This window comes from Hyperolius riggenbachi, chromosome 7 (assembly GCF_040937935.1).
Source record: "Hyperolius riggenbachi isolate aHypRig1 chromosome 7, aHypRig1.pri, whole genome shotgun sequence".
In the NCBI taxonomy this organism is placed as follows: domain Eukaryota; kingdom Metazoa; phylum Chordata; class Amphibia; order Anura; family Hyperoliidae; genus Hyperolius; species Hyperolius riggenbachi.
This window is the reverse complement of record NC_090652.1, coordinates 174,149,184-174,162,053: the sequence shown is the minus strand read 5'-3', so window position 1 is coordinate 174,162,053 and position 12,870 is coordinate 174,149,184. Positions and strand designations below refer to the sequence as shown.

Here is a 12,870-nt window from a genome sequence, read left to right as displayed (position 1 = left end):
TTCCTGCTTTGCCGGACACCACCTACTCCACTAGTTTGCCGGATTCTGTCATGGCAGTATGAAAGACAGGGAGGGGTTCCTCCAATAAATGTAAAATATTTTATATTTGTCATCATGCAGCTGAAAAAAGGCTGCTGTTTATTATTATAATTTAGAAAATAGATTTTATTTCTGAAATCTTGTATTTTTAATTTGGGTCCACTTTAAAATTAAATAAATATGGCAGCCCCATATACCTCTCTCACTTCAGTTGTCCTTTAAGCTAGACCCCATCCACATCCAGGGCCGTTTCTACGGCCGTGCGGCCCGTGCCGCTGCCCTGGGCGCAGAGGAAGGGGGGGGCGCTGTGATAGCGGGGGGAGCTGGAGCCGCTGGGAGGGCAGCCCGACCTCTTCCTCCCTCTCCTCTCCCGGCCGCCCTCCGTGCTCCCCCCTCGGACTGCAGCAGAATTAGCGCGCAGGGAAGCGCTGCTATACACAGTTACTTACCTCCCTGGATCCGATCGCCGCTCACACCCTGCTGGTCTCCTCTCTGCAATGTAGCCGCTGATACACACGTCACGCTGCTTCCTATGTAAACAGGAAGCAGCGTGTGTATCATCAGTGGCTACATTGCAGAGAGGAGACCAGCAGGGCGTGAGCGGCGATCGGATCCAGGGAGGTGAGTAACTGTGTATAGCAGCACTTCCCTGCGCACTAACTCTGCTGCAGTCCGAGGGGTGAGCACGGAGGGCGGCCAGGAGAGGAGAGGGAGGAAGAGGTCGGGCTGCCCTCCCCGTGGCTCCGGCTCCCCCCGCCATTATGAGGGGGCACCTACCTACTTAACCTATACTGGGCAAGCTACCTATCCTATACTGGGGGGCACCTACCTAATCTAACCTGTACTCGGGGGCAGCTACCTATCTAACCTATGCTGGGGGGCAGCTACCTATCTAACCTGTACTGGGGGCAGCTACCTATCTATCCTATACTGGGGGGCACCTACCTAATCTAACCTGTACTGGGGCAGCTACCTATCTATCCTATACTGGGGGGCACCTACCTAATCTAACCTGTACTGGGGGGCAGCTACCTATCTAACCTATACTGGGGGCAGCTACCTATCTAACCTATACTGGGGGCAGCTACCTATCTAACCTATACTGGGGGGCAGCTACCTATCTAACCTATACTGGGGGGCAGCTACCTATCTAACCTATACTGGGGGGCAGCTACCTATCTAACCTATGCTGGGGGGCAGCTACCTGTCTAACCTATGCTGGGGGGCACCTACCTAATCTGACCTGTACTCGGGGGCAGCTACCTATCTAACCTATACTGGGGGGCAGCTACTTATCTAACCTATACTGGGGGGCAGCTACCTATCTAACCTATACTGGGGGCAGCTACCTATCTATCCTATACTGGGGGGCACCTACCTAATCTAACCTGTACTGGGGGCAGCTACCTATCTATCCTATACTGGGGGGCACCTACCTAATCTAACCTGTACTGGGGGGCAGCTACCTATCTAACCTGTGCTGGGGGGCAGCTACCTATCTAACCTGTACTGGGGGGCAGCTACCTATATAACCTATACTGGGGGGCAGCTACCTATATAACCTATACTGGGGGGCAGCTACCTATCTAACCTATGCTGGGGGGCAGCTGCCTGTCTAACCTATGCTGGGGGGCAGCTGCCTGTCTAACCTATGCTGGGGGGCAGCTACCTATCTAACCTATGCTGGGGGGCAGCTGCCTGTTTAACCTATGCTGGGGGGCAGCTACCTGTCTAACCTATGCTGGGGGGCAGCTACCTATCTATCTGGGGGCACCTACCTAATCTAACCTATACTGGGGGCACCTACCTAATCTAACCTATACTGAGGGGCAGCTACCTAATCTAACCTATACTGAGGGGCAGCTACCTATCTAACCTATACTGGGGGCACTTATCTAACCTGTATTGGGGGCACCTACCTACCTAGCTAGCCTATACAGGTGGCAACTATACTGGCTACCTATACTGGGGGCACCTACCTAACTAACCTATACTGGGGGTACCTACCTATCTAACCTATGGTGGGGGCAACTATACTGGCTCCCTATATTGGAGGCACCTACCTAGCTAACCTGCACTGGGGGCACCTACTTATCTAACTTATACGGGGGGGGGGGGGTGCCTGCCTATCTAACATACACTGGGGGCAACTATACTGGCTACCTATACTGGAGGCAACTACCTGGCTAACCTATACGGGGGGCAACTTTACTGGCTCACCTATGCCTGGCCACCTATACTTGGGGGGGGGGGGGGGGGGGACCTATAGCTGGCTACGTATACCGGGGGGGGGGGGGGGGGCGCCATTTTTACACCCTCGCCCTGCGTGCATTTTAGCCTAGAAACTGCACTGTCCACATCTAACACCCAGCAGTATCTTAAAAGGTGGTGATGCTGCAGCAGCACCCAGCCATCACCTGACATAAACAGAGGAGCAATAACTTTGTTACTGCTGCATTGTGTGGTATAGGGACTAGAGATGGCCCGAACGGTTCAAACGTGAACTATGTGGATTTGTGTTCGTGGCGAATTGCGAACTTTATGCGACTTCAACCCGCCCCTATACTACATCATTGAGCTAAACGTTGACCCTCTACATCACAGTCAGCAGACACATGACAGCCAATCAGGCTGCACTCCCTCCTGGACCCCCCCCTCCTCCCTGCGATAAAAGGCAGCAGTGTCAGCCATTTTCTCACTCTGTCTGCTGCTGCATTAGTGAGAGAAGGGAGAGACATTGGAGGGATAGGGAAAGCGTTAGGAGGTCTTGGTAGCTTGCTCCTTGCTGATATTTTTTGCTGAAAAGCACCCCTGAAAAAGCTCTTTTGAGAGCTAATATTCTTGTGATGTGTTTTTTCTTTATTTTTTTTTGTGTGGCCCACTGACACTGCATATACAGCCCTGTCTGTCGCAGCTGGCCCTTGCTAATTGCTATACTGTGCCAGGCCCGTGCACACCTTTTCACAGCACCTGTGTGACTGCACATTGTATTCTACCACCAGTCACTTCATACCTTTCACTGAACCTGTGTGACTCCACACTGTATTATACCAGTCACTGCATACCTTTCACTGCACCTGTGTGACTCCACACTGTATTATACCAGTCCCTGCATACTTTTCACTGCACCTGTGTGACAGCACACTGTTTTATATACCAGTCACTGCATACCTTTCACTGCACCTGTGTGACTCCACACTGTATTGCACCAGTCACTGCCTACCTTTCCCTGCACGTGTGTGACTCCACACTGTATAATACCAGTCACTGCCTACATTTCACTGCACCTGTGTGACTCCACACTGTATTATACCAGTCACTACTTACCTTTCACTGCACCTGTGTGACTCCACACTGTATTATACCAGTCACTGCCTACCTTTCACTGCACCTGTGTGACTCCACACTGTATTATACCAGTCACTGCATACCTTTCACTGCACCTGCTTGACTCCACACTGTATTATACCAGTCACTGCATACCTTTCACTGCACCTGCGTGACTCCACACTGTATTATACCAGTCACTTCATACCTTTCAGTACACTTGTGTGACTCCACACTGTATTATACCAGTCACTTCATACCTTTCACTACACTTGTGACTCCACACTGTATTATACCAGTCACTGCCTACCTTTCACTGCACCTGTGTGACTCCACACTGTATTATACCAGTCACTTCATAGCTTTCACTGCACCTGTGTGACTCCACACTGTATTATACCAGTCACTGCCTACCTTTCACTGCACTTGTGTGACACCACACTGTATAATACCAGTCACTGCATACCTTTCACTGCACCTGCGTGACTCCACACTGTATTATACCAGTCACTTCATACCTTTCACTACACTTGTGTGACTCCACACTGTATTATACCAGTCACTTCATACCTTTCACTACACTTGTGTGACTCCACACTGTTTTATATACCAGTCACTGCATACCTTTCACTGCACCTGTGTGACTCCACACTGTATTATACCAGTCACTGCCTACCTTTCACTGCACCTGTGTGACTCCACACTGTATTATACCAGTCACTTCATACCTTTCACTGCACCTGTGTGACTCCACACTGTATTATACCAGTCACTGCATACTTTTCACTGCACCTGTGTGACTCCACACTAGGCTTGAACGATTTTAGGAAAAGATTGAATTACACGATTTCTGTCAGAAATTGCGATTTCGATTTGATTCATGATTTTTTATACACACACACCGATGGGGAGTATGAGTGCCCTGAGTATAGGTAGCCACATAAAGGTACCCCGTGTATAGTTAGGCAGTTCTAGGTGCCCAAGTATAGGTAACAGGGCTGTGGAATCGGTACAAAAATCATCATCAAACCTCCAACTACTCAGTTTATGAAACCTCCAGCTCCTCGACTCCGACGTCTGATTTTTACAAGTGCTATGGATTTAGTTAAAAAATCATCCACCTCCTCAGTTTATTGAAACCACAGACTCCGTGTTAGGATCCGCGCGGCTGCCTGCGCAGGCAGGCAGCCTTTTGACCACTGTTCAGGTCTGCATTCTGCAGGTCTCTGGAAGAGAGACCTTTTGTCAGTTGAGCAGCTTGCTGCTGAGGAATTTGCATACGTTTGTCATGCAGATTGCCTAGCCACATCCTTTGTGGGCTTGCTCTATAAAGAGCTATGTTTCCCACAGTAAGTGGCTGGTCATAAGGGTTAGTTCCTGTGAAATACTCCGGAGAGTGTCAGCCTTTCTCATTGTTTGAAGATTAGCTTAGTAATTCCTGGGACTGCACTAGGCAGGTTTCCCTAGTGCAGTTAGGATTGCATTATTTGTATTGCCTGTTCTGTCTGTCTGTGGGGTGCTACCAGAGCAGCGGTTGTTACTGGTAGGCCCTTCTCTTCTATAGTTACTATACTTGGATCGCACTCGCTCTGGCAGAAAGAGCAGTGGATCGTGTCTCTTATGTATTCCTGTTTTCGTATATCTGTTTTGTCTTGTTCGAACGCTTGCTGGAGGTTCGGTGAGGTAACCGTTAAGCAAGCGCTCGCGTCCACTGTTTTATGTTTGTCTGTCGGTGGTTAGTTAGGCGTGCTTGTCCCTGTTGTGCTTATCACGCGGGGTCCGCGCATAAACGCGTGCACTGTTGCGAATGAGTGCGGTGTTCGCGTTTAGTTAGCGTTTGTTATTTTCCTTATCTCCTCATTGTATGATTTGCTGTGCCTTTGCTACTCTCGTGCTCTGCCTTGCTGTAGCCTTGTCACCTCTGGCAATCGCCTCTCCCGTGATTGCGTTCCTACTTCATATCTGCTGTTGTGTATGCACCGTCGCGAGTTGGCGACTAGTTTGGTGCACACACATACAATCTGTCCCTTTGCTCAATCTCTTTCGCAATCGCTTCTCATGCGTTTGCGTTCTCACTCGGTTTCCTTTGTTGTGTGTCCGCCGTCGCAGGTTGGCGGCTAGATTGGTGGGCATACATACATTCCTCATCTGTGCTTATTCGGTCTTGTGTCGCTGTTAGCAATCGCCATCTCTGGCGATTGCCTTCTCACTTTGTCTTCATGGTTGTGGGTTCATCGTCGCAGGGTGGCGACTAGTTTGGTGGACACACATACCCTCTGTCACTTTGATCTCTCCCTTTCAGGGCTATCTTGCCCTGCGTTTCTGCCCCTCGTGCAATTCCTGTCTGGCGAGTTTGGCAGGGCAGAGGAGCTGTTCCTCTGCACTCCACAGCTCCACCTGTCGACAGGAATTTCCCTCTACAGGTGCATTGCACCTTCTGCTAGGTTTCCTCAAATTACACGCTTGTGGAGGATTTCCGCAGTGTCAGCGCACGTCTTGTGCGCTGATCACGGAGAGAATTCCACAATCGTTACACTCTGACTCCAGGTAAACAAAATTGCTCCAACTCCTTGACTCCGACTCCACAGCCCTGATAGGTAAGTCAGCTCTAGGTGTTGCAATACACGTTAGCCAGTATATGCGCCGCAGTACACGTTAGCCAGTATAGTTGCCGCAGTACACGTTAGCCAATGTAGGTATAGGTGCCGCAGTACACGTTAGCCAATATAGGTGACATAGTACACGTTAGCCAATATAGGTGCAGCAGTACATGTTAGACAATATAGGTGGGTGCTGCGGCAAGGAACGCAGGTGGAGCGTACCAGGGGTCCAGTTTGGATGACAGATGGCTCTGGTGGCTAGGAGGGACACTTCCCGGCAGAGCTGCCACTTTAATAGGAAAAGCGGAGCATGTGGATGTGGGTCCCGGTGTCCTGACAGAGGATCAATTGCGCAGGCAGAAGCAGCTGATGCGCACCTGGGGCTGTAATTAGTGATTAGCAGTGGTGCAGGGGGAGACCGCTTGTATGGAGGAGAGGGGCACTCAGCCTTGGCAGGGAAGGGGTGAAGGGAAGCCACTTACTGAAAAAAGTCAGCTCGTCCCTGCATGCAGGTAGAGTCCAGTCACAGCTATTGCGGCCATACATCCCAACTTTCTAAAATGAGAAAGAGGGACACTTTAAGACACACCCCTGCCACACCCCTCACCACGCACACTCCTAACAATTTATAAGTAAAACATTGAATTTTAGAATTCATAAAAGCAGATAAGCCTGGCTTGTTTAACTGTACACAGAGTTCAGCTTTGATGCACTAAAAAGTCGCTCACTATTGACATGCAGCTGACCATAGGAATTTTCCTGAAATTTAATGGTTACTAGTGGGATCTGGTTAATTAGAGAATGCTCAATACTTCCCAGGGATTTTCTTCCATTTGGAGCCTTCAGGGTGGAAACCTCTCAAGCACCTTAGCAGACTTGTGCAATAGGAGGAGTCCTACTTGTTCTGTTAGTATGTACAGTGGTTTGCAAAAGTATTCGGCCCCCTTGAAGTTTTCCACATGTTGTCATATTACTGCCACAAACATGAATCAATTTTATTGGAATTCCACGTGAAAGATCAACACAAAGTGGTGTACACGTGAGAAGTGGAATGAAAATCATACATGATTCCAAACATTTTTTACAAATAAAGAACTGCAAAGTAGGGTGTGCGTAATGATTTAGCCCCCTTGGGTCTGAGTGCAGTCACTTTCCCATAGACATTGCCTGATGAGTGCTAATGACTGAATAGAGTGCACCTGTGTGTAATCTAATGTCAGTACAAATACAGATGCTCTGTGACCGCCTCAGAGGTTGTCTAAGAGAATATTGGGAGCAACAACACAATAAAGTCCAAAGAACACACCAGACAGGTCAGGGATTAAGAAATTTAAAGCAGGCTTAGGCTACAAAAAGATTTCCAAAGCCTTGAACATCCCACGGAGCACTGTTCAAGCGATCATTCAGAAATGGAAGGAGTATGACACAACTGTAAACCTACCAAGACAAGGCCGTCCACCTAAACTCACAGGCTGAACAAGGAGAGAGCTGATCAGAAATGCAGTCAAGAGGCCCATGGTGACTCTGGATGAGCTGCAGAGATCTACAGCTCAGGTGGGGGAATCAGTCCATAGGACAACTATTAGTCGTGCACTGCACAAAGTTGGCCTTTATGGAAGAATGGCAAGAAGAAAGCCATTGTTAACAGAAAAGCTTCAGCAGGGACAGGGAAGGTGGTTAGAGTTGATAGGAAGATGGATGGAGTCAAACAGGGCAATCTTGGAAGAAAACCTCTTGAAGTCTGCAAAAGACTTGAGACTGGGGCGAAGGTTCACCTTCCAGCAGGTCAATGACCCTCAACATAAAGCCAGGGCAACAATGGAATGGTTTAAAACAAAACATATTCATGTGTTAGAATAGCCCAGTCAAAGTCCAGATCTAAATCCAATCGAGAATCTGTGGCAAGATCTGAAAACTGCTGTTCACAAACGCTCTCCATCTAACCTGACGGAGCTGGAGCTGTTTAGCAAAGAAGAATGGGCAAGGATTTCAGTCTCTAGATGTGCAAAGCTGGTAGAGACATACCCTAAAAGACTGGCAGCTGTAATTGCAACAAAAGGTGGTTCTACAAAGTATTAACTCTGGGCTGAATAATTACGCACTCCCCGCTTTGCAGTTATTTTTTTTTTTTTTAAATGTTTGGAATCGTGTATGATTTTCGTTCCACTTCTCATGTGGAAACCACTTTGTATTGGTCTTTCACGTGGAATTCCAACAAAATTGATTCATGTTTGTGGCAGTAATATGACAAAATGTGGAAAACTTCAAGGGGGCCGAATATTTTTGCAAACCACTGTATAACTATGGTTTGATGTCAGTAGTACTGTAGTTGTTCATAAGAGTTTATAAGTCAAAAGTAAAAGCCCCTTACAAGGCACCACACCTTTAGACTCAGGCTGTCAATCAGCAGGACACCCACCTGGTGTAACTTTTCTGCAAGGAGCTGGAATGCTCTGAACAGATCACCCACTTTGCAGAGCCTTTCACATAGCACAAGGAGAGCAGCTCTGCAAGTCGCTTCTGTGCCCATCCCCTCCTCTTGTGCCGAATGTTTAGATGAGGGGGAGGGAAGGTCAGATGGCATGGCTGTTGGAGTGTGACAGCCCAGGCAGAGGACATCGGAATATGCCCGCAAGAGATGGAAGTGAGGGAAAGCAGACAGCGAGGTGAGAAGATTGTAAGGAGAGATGAGAGCAGAACATTCACTGCGGGGCTTTGTAATTGATGTCATCGCTGTGTATTGGAAGCATGTCCTGCGGTGGCTGTATTCTCCTCTGTTCTCTGCAATCTCTCTGCCGCTCTCCATCCTGATTTCTCCCTAACTCGGGACACAGGCAGGCTGCCGCGGGAGGCGGGATCAAGTCACTCCAACAGCTGTTGGCAATGAGAGAGAAGTGAATAAATTAACAAGCCGGCCAATCAGAACTTACTGAAGAAGGCTGGGGGAGGGAGTGAAGCCGGAGAGAAGGCTGCAAAACCGGGGCTATATATTATACCAGTCACTGCATACCTTTCACTGCACCTGTGTGACTCCACACAGTATTATACTAGTCGCTGCATACCTTTCACTGCACCTGTGTTACTCCACACTGTATTATACCAGTCACTGCATACCTTTCACTGCACCTGTGTTACTCCACACTGTATTATACCAGTCACTTCATACCTTTCACTTCATCACCCCAAATATGGACAAAACAGGCAGAGCCGGGGGCAGGCCACCCGGCAGGTCTGTTCAAAGTTGTGCTGTCGTTATTTCGTGTGGCCCTGGACCAAAGTACAGTGTTCAGAAGGCACGTGCCATCAACTCCCAAGATTGCCGCTGCAATGTTGCATGGGATGCCAGCCAGGAAGATAAGACAGCTGAGGACAGTAAAGCTTTTGGAAAGAACCACTCATCTGGGGGACGCAGCCGAGGAGGTTTGCCAGGAGAGGCTGAGGGGTGGCCTATACCCCTGAGGCGCAGACGGGCCCGATCAGGCCGCTCCATCCGGTGAGTCGTTTTGCTTTGGGGGGGAGTGGTACTGGAGTATCACTCGCCTCACTGTATGAACTGTCTACTTCTATTGTGAAGATTTGCTAAGAATGATTGCCTGAGGGACTGGATCTCTGAGCGCTTTTTTCCTAATTTTATCCATACTTTGAACTATCTAATAGGCAAGCGCTCCGCCGAACTCTGTTGGTGTCTTATCCAGTCTCCGCTTAGCCCATAGGGCTTGTTTATTGTTGCTTAACAACGTTTTATTGTATTATCCTAACATTTGTGAGCGCTTTTATACGTTTTTATAACTGCTTTAAATTTAAAGGAAACCTGACTTACTGAAGTTAAATGCGCAGTCTTTTACATGTGCAACCTGGATGCCAGTCGCGGTGATCAGGGCTGTGGAGTCAGTACAAAAATCCACTGACTTCAACTCCTCAGGTTAGGATTCCACTGACTCCTCGACTCTGACTCCTCTAATTTGCATATTACAATTTTGTTGATTGAAAGTATGTAACATGAAATGCATCTCTGAACTGCCAACACTTAGGAATTTTAAAATACAACTGAAGTGAGAGGGATATGGATGCTGCCATATTTATTCCCTTTTAAACCATACCAGTTACCTGGCTAGCCGGCTGATCTTCTGCCCCTGTCATAGACTAAAGCTCCAGCTACATGATACGATTCTTTGTGCGATTCGATTACGATTCTATTTACGATCCGATTAAATGCAACATGTCTGATGAGGATTCAATTCGATTTACCATTTTTTTGCAATGGCAAATCTAATTGAATCGAATTGAATCCCGATCGGATCGTAAATTGAGTCGTAATCGAATCGCACAAAGAATCGTATCGTGTAGATTGGGCTTTAAACTAGTCCTTGGTAAGAGTACTTGTAGAACACAGGAACAAAGAACATCTATCAGACTCTAGGGAATGTGACTGTGGGTACATGTAGGAGTGATGTGCTGGTACTCTGCAGAAGAATGAGGCTTTTCTTCCTCTATTACACATTCTTCATGTACAATCTGAACCAGGCTTATGGGTGATATGCTAATGTGCACAACATTCTCAGTGGATTCCCTGCAGCTCTGTGGGGAGTGCATATGTAGAGTATAGTACTACTGTGTAACAAAGTAAACCTGAGACAGATGAAATTTAAGTTTTATACATGCATGGGGCTTCCTCCAGCTCCCTTCAGGCTAATCAGTTCCTTTGCTGTCCTCTTCCACCACCTGGATCTTCTGCTATGCGTCCAGGTACTTGAGCCAGTCTGGCATAGTGCGCATGCACACACTCTGCCGATGGGAGCGTACTACACCTGCGCAGCACTATTGCGCAGGTGCAAAATGCTCCTGGCTGTGGGAGCAGCATGCGGCCGGACCGCGCTTACTGGCTGAATTACCGGGACTCGTAGCAGAAGATCGAGGTGGTGGAGGAGGACAGCGACTGGATTAGCCTGAAGGGGGCTGGAAAAAGCCCCAGGTATGTATAAAACTTTTCTTTTCATCCGTCTCAGGTACCCTTTAATTCGTAGTCACCAAACCAAATTTTAACAATATATCAAATTATTTGATTTCATGAGCAAAAGAAGTGCTTACATTTGCATAAACCAGCATCAACGCAGAATTATTTCCATCTCATTGACCATCTCTATTGGTGACACAGCTACACATCAGGCTTTATTCTTTCAGCGTAGATGTTATTTAGTATATATGAGATTCCTGTGTACACATTTTATATACAGTCACAATCAGATATGTATATCTGACTTTAAAAATACGGGGACTACTTTATTGAAGAAGCACAAGTAACTATATTTATGATGACTGTTATCTGAGAAATAGAACATTTTATTATATTTTCTATTTTAAAGGGACTCCGAGCTCTGAGTAAAAATAAAATTTGAACTTACCCGGGGCTTTCTCCATCCCAGCCCTGGTCGGGATGGCCATGACGGCGGCCGGCGTGACAGCACGGCGCATGCGCGGTTTAATCGCGCATGCGCCGTGCTGTCACGCCGGCCGCCGTCATGACGCGCGGCGGCCGGCGTGTGACGTCATTCGTGACGTATAGGGAAGGAGAAGCCCCGACACTCGCCAGTGTCGCCCGGGGGCCCGGCCTGTCTGCGCTATGCGGACAGCCGCCGGGAGAAGAGCCAGGAGGCCGGCGAGGGACGTCCCGACCAGGGCTGGGATGGAGAAAGCCCCAGGTAAGTTCAAATTTTATTTTTAATCAGAGCTCGGAGTCCCTTTAATTACAGTTTAAATTCATTAGGACTTGGAGTCGATGCATTTTCTCCCGACTCCGGGTACCCAAAAATTTCCCTGGCTCCGACTCCACAGCCCTGGCGGTAACTATGCAAGCGTGGCGTGGCCCCATCTGTATCTGTCTCTATCATGCTCCAATCGCTGGGAGTGTCCTACACGATTCATTCTTTCAAGAACCATGCAGAACTCTCCTGGTGATGGTAGCATGATTGACACAGGTACACAGATGGGGCCGTGCATGTGTACACAACAATTTTTTTTACAAAATAGGCCACTGCAGCTTTAGGGCCTCGCTGCAGGGCCGCACAACTCGGCACTCAAGTGATTTTTCCTCCCCCCCCCCCTTTTTTTTGCCCACTAACAGAGCTTTCTGACGGTGGGCTATGATTGCTCCCAGGATGTTTTTTTTTTATTATTTTTTATATTTATATCTTTTTTTACAATAAACACGTTTTTTTTTAATTTTGTATACCCCCTCCAACCCTCCCCCCGCCAGCCAATCACTGTGATCGTCTGTCATAGGCTTCAGCCTATGACAGCGGATCACCCCTGAGCCTGCCAGGTCGACAGCCGTGTCACACGGCTATCCCCAGTACAGCGCTGCCTTAGATCGCAGCACTGTACGGAATAAATAGATGGCTGTTTCGCCGTCTAACAGTCTCTTATCAGCGATCGGTGCTGGGAGGCTCAAGCTGGGATGTGCGCGCACCGGCGCACAATCCCCTGCAATCTCAGCCAACAATTACAACAATTAAATGATGTCCCTAGTAGAATGTATGGTGCTATTTTATTTGAAAATAAAGGTGTATTTTTTGGTTTTTTGTTTTGTTTTACAGTACTTCAATAATTGCTGTACAAGCCCTTATTGCAAAAATATTAATACACCCTCATGGCATACATATTTAAAAAGATGAGTCCCTAGCAGCATAAAAATGCATGTATTCTGTTTTAAAGCGGAACTGCTTACCTGGGGCTTCGGCCAGCCCCCTGCAGCCAACCTATGCCCGCGCAGCCAATCACCGATGCTCCGTTCCCAACTCATTCACTTTGTGCAGTTTTTTTTTCTTTTAAAGCATAGTGCACTATTATATTTTTTTACTATAGCAGGATGAATAACTTTCTATACTAAAATTAAAGTAAACTTTTT

General features: G+C 47.8%; 1 protein-coding gene across 5 annotated transcripts in view; it reads left to right on the top strand.

Annotated features, from left to right (window-relative positions):
• PMS1 (PMS1 homolog 1, mismatch repair system component) overlaps positions 1–12,870 on the top strand; it is a 653,312-nt gene that overhangs the window by 881 nt on the left and 639,561 nt on the right. The window lies entirely within an intron of this gene.